Source organism: Periplaneta americana, chromosome 4 (assembly GCF_040183065.1).
Source record: "Periplaneta americana isolate PAMFEO1 chromosome 4, P.americana_PAMFEO1_priV1, whole genome shotgun sequence".
Taxonomy (NCBI): domain Eukaryota; kingdom Metazoa; phylum Arthropoda; class Insecta; order Blattodea; family Blattidae; genus Periplaneta; species Periplaneta americana.
This window is the reverse complement of record NC_091120.1, coordinates 151,471,069-151,494,074: the sequence shown is the minus strand read 5'-3', so window position 1 is coordinate 151,494,074 and position 23,006 is coordinate 151,471,069. Positions and strand designations below refer to the sequence as shown.

Here is a 23,006-nt window from a genome sequence, read left to right as displayed (position 1 = left end):
TCCAATCACTGTAAAATTAATGTACCACATGAGATAGTTTGAATATGTGCCTGAAGATGCCAAATAGACGAAAACATTAGCATTAAATCTTTTAACTTCAATGAAATATTTATATTTATAATTAATTTGTTGTTTTTTTTAAATATCGATAAGTCATTTTGACTGAACATATTATATTATAGACTATTTTTCTAGTTGGTTATTTAACAATACTACATCAACTACTAGGTTACTTAGCACCGAGGAATAATTCGTGATAGTAAGATGGTAGGCCTACTTGGCGAGTTGAGGCCTAGGTTCCACCATAGATTATTTGACATTCACCATACAGTTGGGGAAAACCTCGGAAAAACCAAACCAGGTAATCAATCCGAGCGGGCATCGAACCCACGACCGAGCGCAGCTCCGGTTCAGCATGAAAATGTGTCCTACCGTCTGACCCACGTCGGTGGCTGTAAAATCAATACACATTAACGTAGGCCTAAACATTGCGATTCGTACGACCATTGCCTTGCTATTCTTTAGACAATTGAAGGATGACATTTATTTTTAATGGAAGTAAAGATTGTAGTAATTGTAGTATAGTAGTGTCCTAATTGGTTAGTGTCACTACGAAGACATGTTTTAATCCATACAATGGTGTAGGTTTCGACGAGGAAATGCCAATATTCCTATATATGAATTGCAAAAGCCCCAGAATTCACAATTCTTCTAAAATTCAGTTTTTCATATAGTTGTAATATTCATAGAAATGCTTTTTAAGTGGTGCAGATACAGCACTCCTCCAGCGCTCGGTCTATATCATAGCGGCACAGTGTACACTGCAATAAATTGCAGGAATAACACAAATCCAGGACATGTGGAATTTTTTGGAAACTAAAACAAAATTTCAGTTTACTTTTCTTTGTTGTTTTTATAGATTCAAAGGCATTTTAGGAATTAAATATGCTATTTACACAATTTTGCATCTTTATAAGGTTGTGTAGGCTACGTTTTTCAATTTCTTGGCTTAAATATAGGGGAGAGTCGGGTAGTATCGGACATCGGGTAATATCGGACAGTGAGTTTCTTTCATCTACCACACGATGATAGTACCTGATTGACATGGTTACGTTTCTCTGATGTCGCATAGAGAAACGTAACCATGTCATTCAGGTACTACCATATGGTTGTAGATGAAAGAAACGCACTGTCCGATACTACCCGATGTCCGATACTACCCGACTCTCCCCTACATCTAAAGTTGTTTACAATATAACAAATTGTCCTTTTTCACCTAAAAATGGTTTTAAATAAATAAAATGATTGTTGCTAGTAGAAAATTGTAGAAAGCCCATATGTCCAGGCAATTCAGATTTTTTTCCAGAAAATACTAAAAATTAAAGTTCATATAGCCTATATCAAATAGTCGGTCTAGGTAGCGTAGTCGGTATAGCGGTGGCCTTCTGTGCTCGAGGTTGCGGGTTCGATCCTGGCCTAGGTCGATGAATTGAATTGTGTTTAAATGCGACAGGCTCATGTCAGTAGATTTACTGGCATGTAAAAGAACTCCTGCGGGACAAAATTCCGGCACACCGGCAACGCTGATATAACCTCTGCAGTTACGAGCGTCGTTAAATAAACAATAATTTAATTTTAATTTTATATATCAAATACTAGATAGAACTTATTATACTTCAACCTCTGACTGAGGTTCTGGCTGATATGTACATCTATTCTAATTTCTCACGCCTTCTATTCTGTAGGTGAATTCATGACATTCAACAACACTTCATGAAATTGATACTAAAACTATGTGTTGTACTAGTAGACTACATATATTGTAAACCTCGTCTGTATATATTTCATCTACACTGTGACTATAAATTACGACTTTATAATAGTATTAAGTTTTTTGACTTGTTCTATAATCTAGCTGTGAAGCAATGTATGAATACCATGGAATGTTAATAAATACAAAACAATATAATAGTTCACCGCTGTGAAGTAACGGTTAGCATGTCTGTCCGTAAAACAAGCGGATCCCTGTTCAAATTCCAGTTGGGACAATTTACCTGGTTGAAGTTTTTTCTACCCAGCAAATGCTGGGTAACTTTCGGTGCTGGACCCTGGACTCATTTCGCTAGCACAATCACCTTCATCTCTCTCAGACACTAGATAACCATAGCGTCATACATTTACACACACACTTAGGCCTACTTATATACATAGTCTACATACATATATGCATAAAGCGTCGTAGAAAACCAATTAAAACAAACAAACCAACGAAATTAAATTATCACAGACGGAGACTCTACTTTATATATCTTTAACCTAACATATTGTGCGTTTTACTGCTGAATGTTTTGTCGAATCCAATCGAACTTTGAGTGACAGTTCAGTTTGCTCACCTCGGCGCCCCACATGTGAATCGAGAGCTGCAAGGTAACATATGTGGGGCGGAGACACAATGCCACTCAAACCGTGTAGTTCCAAGACAATATTCCCTGGTGACGTTTTGATGCAATATCGATCAGATAGGTCTTTTGATGTCTTTAGATGCGTGAAATGTATGGTAATTAAGGGACCACTTGTAAGGGGTGAAGGAGCCCTAACTGTAAAAAGGGGGTGGTGCCCAGAACTGACACGTATCACTTTCCTATCCACTCGTTCAAACAACACCTTCAACTTACGGAATGCTAAAATGGCATATATCCCCGCTACATAAGATCAAAACTTCCGTTTGTCTGTCAAGAATCATTAATTTACACGTGATAGGCTATATGTAGGACAACTTAAAAAATTTCACATTCTCATAGCCTGTACATCTTTTTACAATGCATATATTCCTTCCAAATTGGTTAAACTTCAATATGCTTCTAACAAAATAAGGCTACCTCGAATATGATCTATACAGAGTAAAGTGAAATAACCCAGCAGATTTTTCAGAGTGAATAGTTTATATAGTATATAACAAAAAAGTGCAATACCACACTGGTTGAAATTCATAGTTTTCTCAGAATTTTTTTATTTCCAAATGTTTAACACTTTCTTATTCGATAACTATTGTGAGTAGGACCGTGATTTTTGTCCAAATTGAAAGAAAACCTAATAAAGAATAATTTATCTCTCTAGCGTATCTAAATAGCACGGTCGGTTTTCGCGTAAATTTAATTAAAAGCAATTTCAAGCCACTGAACGATGCGAACAGATTGCAACGTCGTAGCTAGACAGGGAGGCTCGCGTACAGAGACAGACCTGAGTTCGTTGGCCTCTTAAGTCTTTAATAGTAGAAGAAAGATTACTGAGTTAGCAGGGGTTGCCGGACTGATGAAACTTCCTACTTAATTTTCTAATAACCGTGCGTTTAATCACAAAACGAAATATAGGTTTTCTATTCCTTTAAACGTACTCTATCGTCCCTTCCAATCTGCAGGGTTATTTCACTTACATCACATATTCTGCATCTTGGACACAAGAATATTCACAGCAGTTTCAGCCTAATGCTGCTGCATTCTGGTAACGATGGGTATGGGTAGCTCATTGTATCCTTTATTCTGAAAGGGCTATAAATAGACAACACCAACTATGTGGACTGTATGACACATAATAAATCTAAGAATGGACCATGACATTCATGTCAACTGATGTCCATGGGAGCAAGTGCGCGCTTTAGAGCTCATGAGAGCCTGAGCGCTTTATAGCGGAAAGAAAAGAGACAGACGAAAGAGGTAGTATATGCCGCTTGCTCGAGCTATATACAGGGATGGCCAGCACTGATTCAATGGATAAAGGGGAGAGAACTTATTAACACTGTATCCATGTTAATTTTTAGATTTGTTTGAGAAGTATAATTGCATTATAAGTTTGCTTCTTTATTCAAATGGAATATTTTCTCTACTTTTTTCTTTTTACAGAAAGTGAAATTATCAGATATGTTTGTTTAGTAGCCTCACAGGTACTGAAACAATGTTTTCGTAAACCTAATCCATCGTAAATACGTATAACTGAAGATGGGATTACAAATTTTGAAAATGTTTGTAAGGAAATGAATTAACAAAGAAACTGTTATTACATCATAAACGAAAGATAGCCTACGTGACGATGTGTTGTAAAAAAGTCAGCTCTATAGCTTCAACAGATTTCGAGAAAATAATTTAATATCCTGATGATAGGAAGGTGCTCACCAATATCACCTTAAAAGCATAATGTGATAAGAGTTTAGTTGTGTAATATTAGTTACACTTAAAACAGATACAGTACCTAGGTAACTTTGCTTTGTACTGTAATATTGTTTTGATTAGTGTATTGATTACTTTTATAAGGCTAAAGATAGCATCAATATCAATTCCAACTTACCAATTCATACGCACTATCTTTCCTTGGGATATCACTTTCTTTATGAATGATGTGTTTCATTCACTTAGTACAGCATAGTTAAACTACTATGGAATTTATGTGAATATTCCTTCTTAAATCTTTATTATGTTATTAACGCTTAAAACACAACAGCAATATTAAGAAATTTGTGTAAATACTTTTGTTTTACAAACAATATAGATAATATTAAACAGAAAGAAGTCATAGGGCCTACAAAAATAACGATATAGAATATCACGTTCCGTTTGAAGTTTGTACACCACTGTCTTCTTAATCCAACAAGCTGCTTATTCATATACATAATCCTTCCTCCTTTCATACCGAGCGCTTGATGCCAGCGCACGACGTCAAGGGCAGAAAAAAGCGCTTGCTTTGACATCACTGTACTATGATATAATAGTTTTATTTCCTCATATTCTTTCGGAGCTTAGGTATTTCTTACTTCACATCTATAGGCGTGTATTTTTAGTTGGTTATTTAACGACGCTGTATCAACTACTAGGTTATTTAGCGTCGATGAGATTGATGATAGCGAGATGATGCCGAGGATTCGCCATAGATTACCTGGCATTCACCTTACGATTGGGAAAAACCTCGGAAAAAAATCCAACCAGGTAATCAGCCCAAGCGGGGATCGAACCTTCACCCAAGCGCAACTTCAGACCGGCAGGCAAGCGCCTTAACCGACTGAGCCACGCCGGTGGCTATACATTGTATCCTAGTCATGTAATAATGAGGTTTTGAATGCTTATGTACTCGTATTTGCAATGAATTAGGCCTACGTTCGAATTGTGAAATAGCCATGAAACTTTTGTCCAAGGTTACCTATCGATCGATCGTTGCAGTCAACAAGATGGAATGACTTTTTAATTCAGTTACTTAACGACGCTGTATCAACTACTAGGTTATTTAGAATAGATGAAATTGCTATAGCAAGATGTATTTGGCGAGATAAGGCCAGAAATCGCCAAGGATAACCTGACATTCGCATTACAGTTGTGGATAACCTCCAAAACCGAACTAGATACCAGCCTAAGCCGGAATCGAACCCAAGTCCCAGCGCAGTTTCAGATTCATCTGGCAAGAGGGCTATAGGTCGTTCGTTATCTCGTGAAATGAAATAGATACGTGCTCTACCGTAGCTCATAATAAAAACCTTATGGTGGGGTCAAGTTACCTAGCTAACTGCAAGTGAGCGTAGCGATGGAGGGAAGAATCATAGTCAACTTTTTCTTCCCCTCACGCGTAAGTAGGTTTCACGAAATATCGAATGGCAATGGCCTATACCAGGCTCTCAGAAAGCCAACCGTACGAATAGGGCCATTGGGCTACTCAAGCGATTTTCAGTATTTTCACACCACCTTTTGAGAACCTTGTAATTCACATAATAAGCCTTTTTTTTTTTTTTGTATTCGCTCTTTCTTTTCAGCATTCCTTTATACAAAAATTGAATAAAATCCTTAACATGACAGGTTTTTTAAGGTTTCCTTGTCAGTAAAAATGCATCCTCAGGTATGTTTTCGAAATCACTAATCGTTAAGTTACACTTCTATCCCGACGAAATATATTTAAAAGGTCTAAATACAGCAGTTTTGCATCTACAGCTTATATAATTTACACTAGCCATAGTTCAAGTTCGAACAATTTTGTTAAGGTTTTAACATGAAGACTAAGACGAAGGCAGAAAATAGGAAAGACTGGAGAATGCTGGGTTTGCAGTGAAAGACCTGCCCTTGGGCAGAACACTAGGAATGAATTAACACAGTTTAACAAATTATTAAAGTTAAGAACTGTTCATTAAATAGTTTTTGTGTTAAATTTATTGCTAACCAAGTATAGCAACTGTTGTGTGTCCAAAACTACTTCCGACATGACAAATGGCGCCTTTAGCATGTTACCATGGCAATCATTCAAATCAATCAATCACAAGAGACGTGTAACCATGGTAATGGGACGGTGTTGTCGTGTCTGTAAGTTGCACGTGAATACAATGTCCGGGATGACTTTGAGTTGGCTGGTTAGCGCGTGCGTTGTGTGAATTAAAAATATTTAGTTTTATTATTGTTTTAGTGTATCGATAATTATTGTGTTTAAATTATATTGAATGTATTACCTTCCTTGTCATTGGTGGAGTGTGTGACTAATATGTGTTTTCTAGTTTCTGCGAGAGTTCCTAAACAGGTGACTTGTGCAATGTCGGAAGGAAGGAAAGACGGGCGGAGTACAAAGAATTTTGTACAAGGTGTCCCGTTAAAGAGTAAAGCGCAAAAGATGGAATGTAATGTAAGAGAGTATTTTGAGAGGGAAAAAGAAAATGGCGGGCCTCCTTTACCTCTCGGCGCAAGTCGTAATGAGAACTGCAGCTTGTGTTAAAATTAATAAGAGCGCTGTTATCGATATTGGAAAAGAAAAAGGCCGTATAGATGAAGATGACGCAGGGTCCTCAAGACTTGAAACTCCGGGGAAAAGGGAAAAGTGGAGAAAAATGTAACAAATATAAATGCTTTCCAGGAAGATGCTTTCCTAACAATATTACATGGACGAATACTGGCAATCATAAAAGTAAAGGTAGCGCATTAAATTTAAACTTGGTTTTACAGTTTACAGTTCTTTCAACGCTTTTCTAACAATATTACATTACATTAAAGAATACCGGTGCTGCTGCTGCTAAAAATAATAAAAATTATAAAGTACACTAATTTTAATGCATAGTATTCAACAAATTTGAAGCAAGTAAAGCGATCGGTTTGGAAGTAAATCCCGAAAAGACTAAGTATATGATTATGTCTCGTGACCAGAATATTGTACGAAATGGAAACATAAAAATTGGAGTTTTATCCTTCGAAGAGGTGGAAAAATTCAAATATCTTGAAGCAACAGTAACAAATATAAATGACACTCGGGAGGAAATTAAACGCAGAATAAATATGGGAAATGCCTGTTATTATTCGGTTGAGAAGCTCTTATCATCCAGTCTGCTGCCCAAAAATCTGAAAGTTAGAATTTATAAAACAGTTATATTACCGGTTCTTCTGTATGGTTGTGAAACTTGGACTCTCACTCTGAGAGAGGAACATAGGTTAAGGGTGTTAGAGAATAAGGTGCTTAGGAAAATATTTGGAGCTAAGCGGGATGAAGTTACAGGAGAATGGAGAAAGTTACACAACGCAGAACTGCACGCATTGTATTCTTCACCTGACATAATTAGGAAAATTAAATCCAGACGTTTGAGATGGGCAGGGCATGTAGCACGTATGGGCGAATCCAGAAATGCATATAGAGTGTTAGTTGGGAGACCGTAGGGAAAAAAGACCTTTAGGGAGGCCGAGACGTAGATGGGAGGATAATGTTAAAATGGATTTGAGGGAGGTTGGATATGATGATAGAGACTGGATTAATCTTGCATAGGATAGGGACCGATGGCGGGCTTATGTGAGGGCGGCAATGAACCTTCAGGTTCCTTAAAAGCCATTTGTAAGCAGGTAAGTATTCAACAAATTGGTTAGCAATGTATACGTTCATGTTAGCTGTTCGTTACTGCACTCTATCGGCAGCGCACTCGCTTACACGTAAGATGGACAACATGACAACATTGCTCTCTCTTCCCTGTAAGCTGCCAAGTCGGAAGTAGTTTTGGTCACACCATAGTTACATTTTAATATTTGTTGGTGAAACCGGCCCCTAATCTAGTAGCATCATCCTATGAACAAAATGGTTAAATTTTATTTTATCATAGCTACAGCCGGTCAGCGCGTCTGGCTGCGAAACCAGGTGGCCCGGGTTCGAATCCCGGTCGGGGCAATTTACCTGGTTGAGGTTTTTTCCGGGGTTTTCCCTCAACCCAATACGAGCAAATGCTGGGTAACTTTCGGTGCTGGACCCGGAGCTCATTTCACCGGCATTATCACCCTTCATATCATTCAGACGGTAAATAACCTAGATGTTGATACAGCGTCGTAAAATAACCCAATAAAATAAAAAATAAAAAAAATAGACACAACATGTAGGCTACACGAAATTAGCTTGGCTGAAACTACAAAATATAATCTACTTCACATGCATATAAATGTTATCAAACAAGTCACTTTCTAATGTGACGAGCACTATATGATACGAGTATCATTAAGGATTTCGAACGAAATATTTGGTATACTTGTGCCACTGTAGCACTGAGGCGTGCAGTTGTCTGTTGGTACTTGCAAGTGGCTGAGACTAAAGAATCGACTCCGTGTAAGTGACAGTGCGGGGGCGATTGTTTCAGCTGTCACAAAGCCGATACTCGAACTAATTCCACCCCGCTGCAGACTGTCATGCTAATCCGTCACCACAGCGCACGCTAAATTACATTTTTATATGCGTGTAACCTAGACAGCGGGAGGGGGGAACATTTTTAAACTGCATGTATACATGTCAAACTCCTCAAGAGAATGGTAATGTAATTACAAGTTATTATTATAAATTCACATACTGAAGAGTCTCGTTGCAAATAGCAAGGGGCAGACAGAGATTTTTGCTTTGTCATTCTGTGGAGTATAGGGAAAATATTGAGATGCCGTAAGATATCGACTTAGAGATTTTTATTCAAATAGTATACATTTTTCAACTTCCCTGACACCGAGAAAGAGGATGCTGACGTACTTTCTGTCCGTCTTCCCATTCCGTCTGTACATCCGTCTGTGTTTCCGACTGCCCGTCTCAGACCGTCTGGACGACATCCGTCTATATATATACAGGGACATCATTTTATTTTTACTTCAATTTTTATTGTACCTGAGTTTTTAATGTACTTCACTCCCACCTCTTCTACTAATGAAATTCAACCGTCCTCCACACAGAACCAAGACTGCATATACAGTCATAGTAGCCTTACGGTCATAGTAAACAGTACGTTCCAAAAATATGTTCGCGTTTTCCAGTGACGAAAGAGCTTTCAATATTGCATAATTTTCGCACAGGTACTTTCGTCCTATTGCCTACGTTGCATTCCGGTTTTCCCCACCAGCTTCAATTCGCCTCTCTGTAAAGGCTAGTGGTTGGGCTGTCTTAGCTCTTTTCTGAGAACATTAATTTCTGTTACGAATTGGATGTCTACGTAATATTATACCCATACAACTGTTTAAAATAACTTAAATAAAAGGGCCTCGTTAAGTAATTAACTTTCACGTGATTTTCCCCCTTTCTACGATCCTGCGACATAACCACTTGGACGGACTGTAGATAGCATGTCTGAGTAATTTTATTTTTTCGGATCGGGCAGAAGTGAAGATTGAATTTACAGTACGTAAGGTACTCTTTTATAGAGTAGGTACAGAATTATTTCAACATGTGTTACTAGTACGAAGGACAAAACTGGTAATTGGAATTAGAACTGAAGTTTATATCAAAATGAACGGCCATCATTTTGAAAAATGTGTTTAAATATCCATATTATGATTCTTTTTCAATTTAACTTCATTCTCTACATTGTACGCTAATGTGCTGTAGACAGTATAATATAAACTGCATAATGAATACTTCCGAATGGATAGCTCAGTTCGTGAGTAAAAACACTCCTTGTTAATACTGTACTGTATTTTGATTAAACAAAGACCTAATGAAAATTATTAAACTCAAAAGCACGATATTTCCTAGTTTATGCAAATGGATGAACTACTTTTCTTCCTTCCTACACCTAGTAAAGTGATTTCTTTGTATATTACGCCAGTATCATCGAACTCCAGTCGTGGAAAGGGGTAGCAACCGTTGATCCAAAGGTATAGCCAGGTTAATATTAGAAATGTTAGTAAAAATAAAATGATGTCCCTATGTATATATATATATATATATATATATATATATATATATATATATATATATGCGAATAATTATTTAGAATGTTGCACAAGTTTTATTGCACAGTTAATTATTTTCTAGCTTTCTAGCTTACTCTGATTGTCCATCTATAAGCCTAAATGTATCTACCAATAAGTCTAAATATCTATATGTAGCATACTCTTTTATACTTTCAAAATACATTTTCTGTACTTCTTATGATGAGAAAATAAAAATGTATGTCAGAAGTGGGATTCGAACCCACGCCCACAGAGTGGACTGCGACCTGAACGCAGCGCCTTAGACCGCTCGGCCATCCTGACAACATGTTTACAGTACGTGCACATATTGAATAATAACACAAATGGGCGTAATTCAATATTGCGCTCTAAAGAGTTGGAGATGGTTTTGAGACTTATTTATTCTCGTTCATTAATAACAATTAAAATGCTGGAGAAACCTTAGACCATTTCCCACTGCTATCCGCCATGTTGCCTTTTCTTACGTTACCAACAAAAGCAACTATACCATGTCTACGAACTCTTTTTTCTGATCGCTTAACCCTTTCCTTGTCGCGCAACTATCATTCGCTCCGTCCTCATTCAATATTATTAGTAGCGTGGTTATTAGAGACGAGAATTTCATGCACTGTAAAATTCCAAAATATGCATGCATTCATGCACTATGAAACATGCACGATCAAGCGAAAAATACATTAAAACATGCACTTTCATTTTTGTTCCAAATATCGTTTTGGCCACAGTTAACAACTTAGAGTATTTGTAAATTGGTTTCTGTGAGATCCTGCGCTTGTCAGTCAATATGTTTTGTAGGCAGAGAATTACCTCTCTACATCGGAAGAAGTTATGGGTGCAAGCTTGAAAGAACCTTTTTCTGTTACTTTTTTTTTTCTTTTCTTTTTTCAATCCTGATTCCTGAAGCTAAAATGAGGGTCATAAAAATGGAGAAAATGAGGAGTCCACTCAAAACCATTAAAACATACCTTTATTAAACTGAATATAATGTAGTCTATATTGCATGATTAAGTTAAATATTGCTTAAATATGCATTATGCATGTTTTTATTCCCAAAAAGGCCAAAACATGCAAATATGCACGGAAAACGTACACATATTTGGAACCTGATATTAATGAAATGGATAAGTACTAAGTTTGAGCTATGTCTTATAAAACACGCATTTGCATGGAATTCTCGTCTCTAGTGATCAAAAATAGATTTATCTTTTAATATTATAGGAGAAAAATTCGCTCCAGCGTCGGGGATCGAACCCGGGTCCTTGGTTCTACTTATCAAGCGCTTTGACCATTTAGCTACTCCGAACTTCAATGCACAGCACCGGATCGAACCCTCTCCTCCAGTGTTTCTTTTTCCCTTTGTGGTCTGACTCCAAGTTGGACATGTATGCTGACATTTTATATTAATACAACTGCCATTATACAAGGAGCGCACTCAGTTGAGTGACTTGGTGGCCGGGATTTCACTGTAATATGCGCAGTAATCTGTGCAGTAATATGCACTGTTGCTCGAAGAATCTACGTAAAGATTCGATCCCCGGCGCCGGAGCGAATTTTTCTCCTCTAATATTAATTGTTACCATAACAGATGTATTCTGTAAGACCAGAAAATAATAATCTTACGTAGATATTTTAATCTTTGTTCAAACAATATGACCTCTACGTTAGCCTAACGACTAGGTAAAGATTAGTGTGTGTTTTGCACACAAGATGAAACGAATACAGAGAGGGCGATAGTACCCAAGAAAATCAGTATTACACGGTCGTTCTTCAGCGCAAGTTCTAAAAGGTGACCTCTGGAATTTGAATCTTTATTTCTGGAAAGAAGTTCGATGTTCTTACTCAGGAGTCGTCATCTCAGTGCACTATGGTGCAGGGATAGTTTGCTCGCTAGCTCAGTTCTATCCCTTAGACATCAACTGTGCAGCAGTAGGACTGATAAAAATAAATTAAGTACATGCTTCTTCCGTGTTTATTATAATTATAATTATAATAAACACGGAAGAAGCATGTACTTAATTTATTTTATGCTCGACCATGCCGAAATGTAGTAATTATACACCTGGTAGCAGTCCTTTAATGCATGTCATTAAAATACACCTACTCATTAAAGTACAGGTGTTCAGCCAATGAGAACTCAGCTTACAGGTGTTCAGCCAATGTCAATTCAGCTTTGTACCGTTATAAAACCGCAAGTATCAATTATTCTCGGATATGCAATCGAAAGACAATTAGCGAAAAGTCACGGAGGCTGGAAATCCAATACTGTCGCAGAAGGTTATGTTCTGTTACTATAATAATTAGCGTTAATTGTAAATAATATTCAAATAAATTCAATTTGTCAAATCAATACTTTCGCATCTGCGCACATCTCACAATTCACGACCTAGAACAAGGTCACTTCCGATCTTGTCAGATACAAATAAAATGTATACATCTGAATAATTTCAAGTTAGAAATATGGTCGAGCATAAAAAGTGGTATGAAACTTGCCTATAATGGTAATTGAGGCGCTCGTATGAATATTATGAAACTCGCTTGCGCTCGTTTCATAAACAACCATACTTGCGTCTTAATTACTATCATTATAGGCTCGTTGCATAATGTACTATTAAGAGGAACTGTGTAATAAGTAAACCACTTTTCAGTTTAAGACAAGAAACAATATGTATTTTTCCCTTATGTATTGTATCGGTTTTGAAAGTAAATAGTTTTTTTTTATATTAAAGTAATTGAGAATTTACAGACCTATAGGCCTAATGCATTTTCACTATTACGAAATATTAAACAAATCGAATCCATTAGTAATATTTAAATCATGTCATCCTATTCCTTTGTTCAAGTGTCGTCAATAAAATAAAATTAATTATCCTTTTTTTATCTGACACTATATATCACAAAACCAATTATTTGTTATTATGTATAACATAATAACATATTATCGTTTCTGTTACAAGGCTAAAGTAGGCTTAAATTATTTTATTACAATCTAAATAACAAATTATAAAATTTATTTTCGCTGTTCGTTAGCATTGGTTTTCCTGGTTTTTTAAATCACTTTTTAGTTTAAGACAACAAGCAAGTTGTACTTATTTGTTATCTATTGCAGTGGTTTTGAAAGCAAATAGTTTTTTTTTTTCATATTAAAATAATTGAGAACTTACAGACCTATAACGCATTTTCACTGCTACTAAATATTAAACAAATCGAATCCATTATTAATATTTAAATCCTGTCATCCTATTCCTTTGTTTAAGTGTCGTCAATAATGTAAAATTAATTATCTATTTTTTATCTGACACTATATATCACTAAACCAATTACTGTATTTGTTATTTTGTATAACATATGAAACATATTGTTGTTTCTGTTACAAGACTGAAATAGGCCTAAATTATTTTATTACAATATAAATAACAAATGATAAAAATTATTTTCGCTGATCATATTAGCATTGGTTTTCCTGGATTTTTTAATTCGTTTTTCCCTCACTAACTGGTTTATGTTAGGTGTCAATGCTCGTGTAGAACACAATCGAAGAAGACATTGTAAATTATGGTCAGAAAGTTGGCTTCTGTGATGGGATGCGTTGGCTTGGCTCGACACACTGCACAGTACTGCCTCCTCAGCCAGCGTCTCGGCGCTCCGAACTAGTATGCAGGCCAGTTGACGATGGCTGCTCTAACTGTTCGTTATGCGTTAATCAATAAATTGGAATTCCTGAAGCGTTGATAACTTTCGTAATCAGAAGTTGCATACTGTTCAAACTTTCAGCACTTTTGCTATAAATAATAATTACACTTCAATATAATCCCTTTTTGCCTGAAACCGGACAGTGCTACACTCTATCGGTAGCACATCGCATGTGACGCGACAAGTGGCTCTCAAGAGTTGTCATCGCCCGTATTGACAGACGAACAAGCGTCTTCTAATTGCTGTAATGCTCTGTGATTTGTCAATGTCTTCAGACAGACGGGGTCACACCCTCTTTGAACTCGACGAGGTTATCGTCGATATTACAGTTCTCTGCACAAGCGACTCTGAGCTTCATGAATTACTCTTAATTATGAACTTGCACAGGCGGCCTCTGTGGCAAATAACGCCACAATGCCGCCACAGATGCACTGGAAACTTGTGCTCTTTTTTGCTCCTTGTTCTGTATTCCCGGAATGTACAGAAAATATTATCTGCCTTCAAATGTTTGAACCTGTATTAGGGTGAAGTGAAAATGTATAATTTTTCCTTGATTCTGGCTCACGTTAACACTTTGTTTAAAAAACTTAAAATTGTTTAACGACACCTTAAAAGTGTTAAAATTTTTAAAAAAGGTTATGTACCTTAGAAAGACGGCCCGTTTCGACGCCGGTTCTGCGTCATCTTCAGTGTCCTACGAACTACTGATGTTCCTGTTGACCTTTCATACTGCCATTTTCATTCGTCAGTTGTTTGTTTTTATCACCCCCCACCATAGGAGAACACATCCCCACCCCTACAACAATTTTTAAATGAATTTATTTTTCATCAGACAATCTATCTAAGGTAGAGAAGTGATCTTGCATCATATTGTAGATATAACATGCATAAATACACACAAAAATTTTCATCACAGAATGTTGAATAGTTTTTGAGTTATGTTGGAAACGCTTCATCACTGCACAGTGAACTGAATTTTGAAAACAAAAATGTAGTAATAATATTTAACCATTTTTAAATGAATTTATTTTTTTACAAGATAATCTATCAAAGGTAGAGAATGATCTTGCATATATTGTAGATATGAAATGCATTAATACAATACACACAAAATATTTCATCACAGAATGTTGGATAGTTTTTGAGTTATGTGGGAAACGCTTCATCACTGCACAGTGAACTGAATTTTGAAAACAAAAATGTAAATAATTTTTAATCGAAAAAATATATTTTGAATTTAGCAGTGGGGCAATGTTTTACACATACTAATTTTCATTATTGTACAAGATACAGTAATGGAGGAAAAGAATGTTGAATATTTCCAAAATTTTACTGTTGTAAGCTGTACCTAACCCCTTAAGTACACTCCCAAACGTTCCATCAATTAACATTTTAATTTCTTTGTAATGTAACATAATTCCGAACATTCCAAAACAATACTTCAGGGGGCACCCGGGTTTGAACCAAGGACCTCTCAATCTGCAGTCGAATGCTCTACCACTGCGCTATACCCCCAGTCTCTGTGTTACCCCAAGATGACAACATTAATATTCCCATTATAGGCTTATGAAAGCTACTAGAAAATTTGTTACCTGTAGTGTGAATACGACAAAGAAGACATTAGCCGCTTTTGTAATTGAATTATGACAGAGTTTTATAGTATTTGCATCACACTGTAACGAGAATTATCCAGAAAGTTTATAAAGTTCGTAAGAGGTCAATATGAAGACACAGAGTAATTCAGCACTTTGTATTATGTTGCTTCCTCAATAGACAGAAAATTTGTCCTCTAAATTCACCATCTGTTAATAGAGGCTTTGATATAATTAATGTTCGATTGTCCAAATACACTTGAAATTGTCTTATTGTTAGAAAGAACACTAACAGATACAGTAATTGGAAAAAGAGGTATCAAGCCTTAGGTTAAGGCACGCTTTGCCAAAGATTCATTATTATTTGTGATTTATTAATACTTTTATTAAAGCATAAAATATTTTCAAATCGTAAAAGTAATAGAAACGCTGTGCAAAATTATTTGTTGAAGCCGAGAACTCAAATGTAAAGACGTTCATAAACTATGTATTTTCTAAATGTATTTAGAAGAGAATGGGATCAAAATGTAACATGTAAAGTAATTATTTCTGGGAAGTATAAGCGCAAAGGAACAAAATATTAGAAAACAATTTTCTTCATCATATGCTCAGGATTCGCCCTTAAAAGGACTGTCAATGAATGCCTTTCATTCTGTACAGTTAGACCCTAATTTAAGTTTTCGTATAATAGATTTTAACTATAGTTATTGCTATGTTTAACTTTAATTTTCTAATTAATACATATTACTGTATACTATTGATCAGAATTTTTGTATTCGACAGATATTGGAGAAAAAATGGGAATATAAGCGTAAAATACATTAGTTATTCATAGATTTCAAAAAGGCATATGACTCGGTTAAGAGAGAAGTTTTATATAATATTCTTATTGAATTTGGTATTTCCAAGAAACTAATTCGATTAATTAAAACGTGTTTCAGTGAGAAGTACAGCACAGTCCGTATGGGCCAGTTTCTGCCAGATGCTTTTCCAATCGACTGCGAGCTAAAGCAAGCATATGCACTATCACCTTTACTTTTTAACTTTGCTCTAGAATATCCCATTAGGAAAGTTCAGGATAACAGAAAGGGTTTGGAATTGAATTGTTTATGCGGATGACGTGACGAAGTTAAGAGAAAGTGCACAAACTATTTGGGAAATCACGGGAATTTTACTTGATGCAAGCAAAGAGATAGGTTTGGAAGTAAATCCCGAAAAGACAAAGTGTATGATTATGTTTAATGACCAGAATATTGTACGAAATGGAAATATAAAAAATTAAAATTTATCCTATGAAGACGTGGAAAAATTCAAATGTCTTGGAGCAACAGTAACAAATATAAATGATGCTCGGGAGGAAATTAAACGCAAAATAAATGTGGGAAATGCATGTTATTATTCGGTTGAGAAGCTTTTGTCATCCAGTCTGCTCTCAAAAAGCTGAAAGTTAGAATTTATAAAACAATTATATTACCGGTTCTTCTGTATGGTTGTGAAACTTCGATTCTCACTTTGAGAGAGGAACAGAGATTAAGGGTATTTGAAAATAAGGTTCTTATGAAAATATTTGGGCCTAAGAGGGCTAAAGTTACAGGAGAATGGAAAAGTTACACAACGCAGAACTGCATGCATTTTATTCTTCACCTGACTTAATTAGGAACATTAAATCCAGAAGTTTTAGATGGCAGCGAATGTAGCAGGTATGGGCAAATCCAGAAATGTATATTGAGTGTTAATTGGGAGGCTGGAGGGCATAAAACCTTTGGGAAGGCCGAGAAGTAGATGAGAGGATAATATTAAAATGGATTTGAGGGAGGTGGGATATGATGGTAGAGACTGGATTAATCTTGCTCAGGATAGGGACCGATAGAGGGCTTATGTGAGGGTGGCAATGAACCTGCGGGTTCCTTAAAATCCATGAGTAAGTAATTACTGTACACAGGCGGTTTGCGGTCAGTACGTTTAAAAATTTATTTGCTAATAAAATAAAGTCTAATTTCTTAGATCTAACAACTGAAGATCCAAGAAGGAGGGTCTAATATCAATCTGTCTAATGTAAAATTATGTTCAACTACGTCTAACTTACAATCATGTCTATGTCTAACTTTCAGTGTTATTTAAAGTTGTGAAAAAGGTAAAAAATGTACAACAGATTTCGACTCCTAGAATCTTTGAATGGGGAAAGTCGATTGCACAAATAAAACTTCTTGCAGTTGACCGGGATCAATATAAGAAATTGATCAGAGGCAACCCCTTCACGCTGCTTAGGCGGCAATAAGGAGGTAGTGAAAGAAGAAGAAGAAGAAGAAGAAGAAGAAGAAGAAGAAGAAGAAGAAGAAGAAGAAGGAGAAGAATCTTTGAATAGAGAAAATTATATATTTATACATAGTAAAAATTGCATTCTTATATCTGTAACCGTAATATAATATATATATATATATACATATATATTCAATTGATAGTTCAAGGTTTTAATTTTCCTCCAATAGTTCAGTCTGAAATTTTAGCCTATAAATTGTTTCCAATTAGGCAATGCTATATGGTTTTGTCGGATCAGACAGTGGTAACACTGGTAGATTGATAGTATGCTTATTTAGAAGTTGCAATGTTATTTATCCATTATTTTTCAATTGGCCTTTTTGTAACATGAAGTTAATGGATATTGTTACTACAAATGTAAACCATTGCGTCACTAAAATCATTTGAGATTAGACCTAATTCAAAATTAAACATTTTGGCATGAGTCCTTTTCTCATAAGACGATTTTAGACAACGAATAGACATTATTTCCGATTAGACATCAGTAGACATTTGTGATTATACTTAATTCAAATTAAACATTTTGGCATGATATTATACATGGATAAATAAACTCATTTTCCATTAGACTTAATTGCTTATTAGACATTATGTGTGTTATACTTCATACATTTAAGCATAGTGACCTCAAAGCATACAGACGTACAATTCTAAAGTATCTATGTCCGCCGTGGCGAGAATGTGACTCGCGAGACATTGTGACTCGCAGTGCATTTCGCTTGCTTCTAACCTCCGCCAACCTCCACTCTCTCACTCACTGGAGTCAAACCCCGTTCAATTTGTATTTGTCTGTGACCTGCTTGTAGCATATGTCTCTCTCGAAAACATGTACGAAAGTTTCAAGTAGGATGGGAGGACGCATTTTTTTGCTGTCAATATGATGAGAATATTAAATGTGTGATTTGTTCACAAGTATTACGAGGAAACGGTTGTATAACATAAAACGGCATTATACTACATGTTACTGATGAAACATTAAAAGGTTAAGTGTTATTGTTATCATCATCATCATCATCATCATCATCATCATCATCATCATCATCATCATCATCATCATCATCATCGCTGTACGTCGACCCTTTTTCAGCAGATGTATGAATAATGCGGTTAGCTCTTCAATTTGAACTCACTGATTTACTATGTGATGTCAAATGAAAGCTAGATGTAAGGACTTGACAAATGTTGAACTTTCAAATCTTTGCCAAAAAATAAATATCCGAAGCTTCGTTCTTTCGCTTGCTCTGTTGAAGCCATGTTCGCTACAACTTACGTTTGGGAAAAATTATTTTCAACAATATTGTAATAGTAAAATAGTAAAACCCAAATTTAAATCACGACTGACAGACAAATACCTTCGTGATCAACTACGACTGGCAGTAAGTGACATAATTACTGATTTTGAAACTTTGTCGCAGAGACATTCTGAAGACAGTTAATTTTAGGGTGTGATATTGTTCATTTCTTTCTTCATTACACGTACTAAACATTAGTTTGTAGCCTTGTACTGTATAAAATTATATTTAAGTGCTTGACGTAAGGAAAATGAAAATCCGTCAATAAGTCAGACAATTGCTTCACTTCCCCTTCGGGTGTCCGCCTCCCTCCATAGGTGCTATGCACGTTGCAGGTTACACAGTGGCTTGGCGCACGATTACATTTTCGTCACCGCTGGTCTATGTGTATACAGCGTTATAAAAAAAATAATACTTATTAATACTACAAGTAGTTGCAGATTAAGGAAAATGTGTATAACTAATAAACAGTACGAAAATATTCAAAATAATTATTCTCACAAAACATCATACTTACCCGAAACCTCACAAAGTATAAACTAAACTTCCGTATGTAAAATATATTACTATAATTCTAACTAAAAAATTACAAGGGGGCACCCGGGTTTGAACCGGGGACCTCTCGATCTGCAGTCGAATGCTCTACCACTGAGCTATACCCCCATGTAGGATTACGTATTTTGTTGTTACAAGTAGCATGAGTTTCCTTGTCAGATGGAGATTGAGACAAGCGATATCAGGAACGGACTGGGTGGGTCTCTTCATTATGCTACAAGGGTCGTTATAATTGAATATTTAAGCCTTTTTTTGATCTTTGACTGTTAGTCTGAACCATACAATTTTCCTGACTTGATTTTGGCATCATTTCCCTTGAACAAGAAAAGGTAATGGAACTTTAAGTCCAAACTGAAATGGTTAATTAATTTGGTTACCAAGTCTCCTACATTACCTGAAATTACTATATTCATTCTACGCGTCATGTCATTATCCTGAAATTTGTAGTCTCTACCTACCCCTCTCCACCGCTGACCATGATTACTCACGCGCAAATAAACAAACCCGTATCTACAGTCAAGGAATAGCAAACCTGTTTCATGGGACAACAAGTTTCGCTCCCTGTTTGTAACACTGTTTACACGTGGGCACTTTAGAATAAAATGTATATTTATACACGGTGTGATGTAATATTTTGTAAAAATACAAGTAACGATTATAGTTAAAATCTACTGCACGGAACTTAAATTAACTATAACCTACAGCATCATTTACAATAATAATAGTTCATGTCCACACCTGTGGAGTAACGGTCAGCGCGTCTGGCTGCGAAACCAGGTGGCCCGGGTTCGAATCCCGGTCGGGGCAAGTTATCTGGTTGAGGTTTTTCCCGGGGTTTTCCCTCAACTCAATACGAGCAAATGCTGGGTAACTTTCGGTGCTGGACCCCGGACTCATTTCACCGGCATTGTCACCTTCATATCATTCAGACGCTAAATAACCTAGATGTTGATACAGCGTCGTAAAATAACCCAATAAAATGAAAATAATAGTTCATTCTACCAAATACAAAGGTAAATTATTTAATTACTGAAATAATAGTTATAGTTAAATGTACTGTCAAATAATTATTACAGGTATATTCATAGTTTATTCCTATTATGTAGAAAATTAATATGCAATTGAATAATTATTGTGTTTGTAGTTATTTTCTACTTTGAACACACCGAATTTACAGTATAATATTGAATGATTATATTAACGGTATGTGTCGGAGAAAAAACAGTCATTGTTTGTATACATCTGAAGTTTGTTTAGTGTAATATTAGTCAACGATGTATGTAATGGAGGAGAAAGGAACTGGCCACCCTACCCCATTATCTCCTGGCCTAGTTGAGTGATGTGTTGTTGGTGTTACTTGTGGAGTCCAGATCTGTCTTAGGACAGTTGACTAAAAAAAAAAAATGTAAAGTTGCAGTTTTGTTGATACACCTTCTGGCATGATGCCCTCGATATCATTCAGCGCAATACGACTCCATCCAAGGCGATAAAATAAGTATAATGCAATAGTACATTATGCAACAAGCCTATAATGGTAGTAATTAAGGCGCGAGTATGTTTATGAAACGAGCGCAAGCGAGTTTCTTAATTTTCATACGAGGTCCATTAAAGGGCTGCTACCAGGTGTATAATTACTACATTTCGGCATGGTCGAGCATAAAGTAACTATAACTATTCTTAAATAAGTCACCTAAATTCACTGATATTTATAAAAATAACAAGGCACATGCAAGATACTAATCCACAACCCTACTCTACACAACAAGAAGTGGAGAAGAGAAAGGGAAATCCTGATCGGTGATTGGTCGAGAAGCGCTAAACAACAGAACTCACAAGATCCAGTGGATCATGAGACTTTTGACAAAAACCGGGTCGTTTGTCGTCCGTTTACACAAGCATCATTTAAGAAATGTGAAAAATTAACCTCTGAATCGTGCTCTACGCAGGTAACTGCATGGAAATATAACGGTATGTCAATTTTTCACTGTTTGGAGCATGTGAGTTGTGACTAACAGGCTCATATGGCCCCGAACAAGAATTGTTCAAGATTAACCGGCCTAAACGTAGAATGTTTCGCTTAAAGTTCCGTCAGCTTTTCTTGTTCAAAGGAAATGACGCCAAAATCAAGTCAGAAAAATTGAATGGTTCAGACCAACAGTCAAAGGTAAAAAAAAGTCTTAAATATTTCAAATTATAATGACCCTTGTATCATAATGAAGAGACCCACCCAATCCGTTCCTGATATCGCTTGTCTCAATCTCGATCTGACAGGGAAACTCATGCTACTAGTAATAACAAAATAGGTAGACATTCGTGGGGGTATAGCTCAGTGGTAGAGCATTCGACTGCAGATCGAGAGGTCCCCGGTTCAAACCCGGGTGCCCCCTTGTAATCTTTTAGTTCGAATTGTAGTAATATATTTTATATACGGAAGTTTAGTTTATACTTTGTGAGGTTTCGGGTAATTGTGATGTTTTGTGAGAATAATTAATTTGGATACTTTCGTACTATTTATTAGTTATACACATTCTCCTTAATCTGCAACTACCTGTAGTATTAATGAATATTAATTTTTTTATAATGCTGTATATTTATCCTTCGAAGAGGTGGAAAAATTAAAATATCTGGGAGCAACAGTAACAAATATATATGATACTCGGGAGGAAATTAAACACAGAATAAATATGGGAAATGCCTGTTATTATTCGGTTGAGAAGTTTTTATCATCCAGTCTGCTGTCAAAAAATCTGAAAGTTAGAATTTATAAAACAGTTATATTACCGGTTGTTCTGTATGGTTGTGAAACTTGTATTCTCACTTTGAGAGAGGAACATAGGTTAAGGGCGTTTGAGAATAAGATGCTTCGGAAAATATTTGGGGCTAAGAGGGATGAGGTTACAGGAGACTGGAGAAAGTTACACAACACAGAACTGCAGGCATTGTATTCTTCACCTGGCATAATTAGGAACATTAAATCCAGACGTTTGAGATGGGCAGGGAATGTAGCACGTATGGGCGAATTTATAAATGCATATAGTGTTATTTGGGAGGCCGGAGGGAAAAAGACCTTTGGGGAGGCCGAGACCTAAATGGGAGAATAATATTAAAATGGATTTGAGGGAGGTGGGATGTGATGATAGAGACTGGATTGGTCTTGCTCAGGATAGGGACCGATGGCGGGCTTATGTGAGGGCGGCAATGAACCTCCGGATTCCATAAAGGCCAGTAAGTAAGTAATAACGCTGTATACATATAGATACTTTATAAATTGTACGTTTGTATGCTTTTAGGTCACTACGCTTAAATATACGAGTATAAAGTACATAAGTTTTGAAATATAAAAATTA

General features: G+C 36.1%; 4 non-coding genes across 4 annotated transcripts; 1 reads left to right on the top strand and 3 right to left on the bottom strand.

The window, feature by feature from the left end:
- Positions 1-10,413: 10,413 nt before the first annotated feature.
- TRNAL-CAG (transfer RNA leucine (anticodon CAG)) lies at positions 10,414-10,496 on the bottom strand. The gene has a single exon. It is a non-coding gene; the product is annotated as a tRNA-Leu (tRNA).
- Positions 10,497-15,344: 4,848 nt separating this feature from the next.
- On the bottom strand, positions 15,345-15,416 carry TRNAC-GCA (transfer RNA cysteine (anticodon GCA)). Its single transcript has one exon. It is a non-coding gene; the product is annotated as a tRNA-Cys (tRNA).
- A 4,279-nt stretch (positions 15,417-19,695) lies between these two features.
- TRNAC-GCA (transfer RNA cysteine (anticodon GCA)) lies at positions 19,696-19,767 on the bottom strand. Its single transcript has one exon. It is a non-coding gene; the product is annotated as a tRNA-Cys (tRNA).
- A 2,207-nt stretch (positions 19,768-21,974) lies between these two features.
- Positions 21,975-22,046, top strand: TRNAC-GCA (transfer RNA cysteine (anticodon GCA)). Its single transcript has one exon. It is a non-coding gene; the product is annotated as a tRNA-Cys (tRNA).
- The last annotated feature ends 960 nt before the right edge of the window (positions 22,047-23,006 follow it).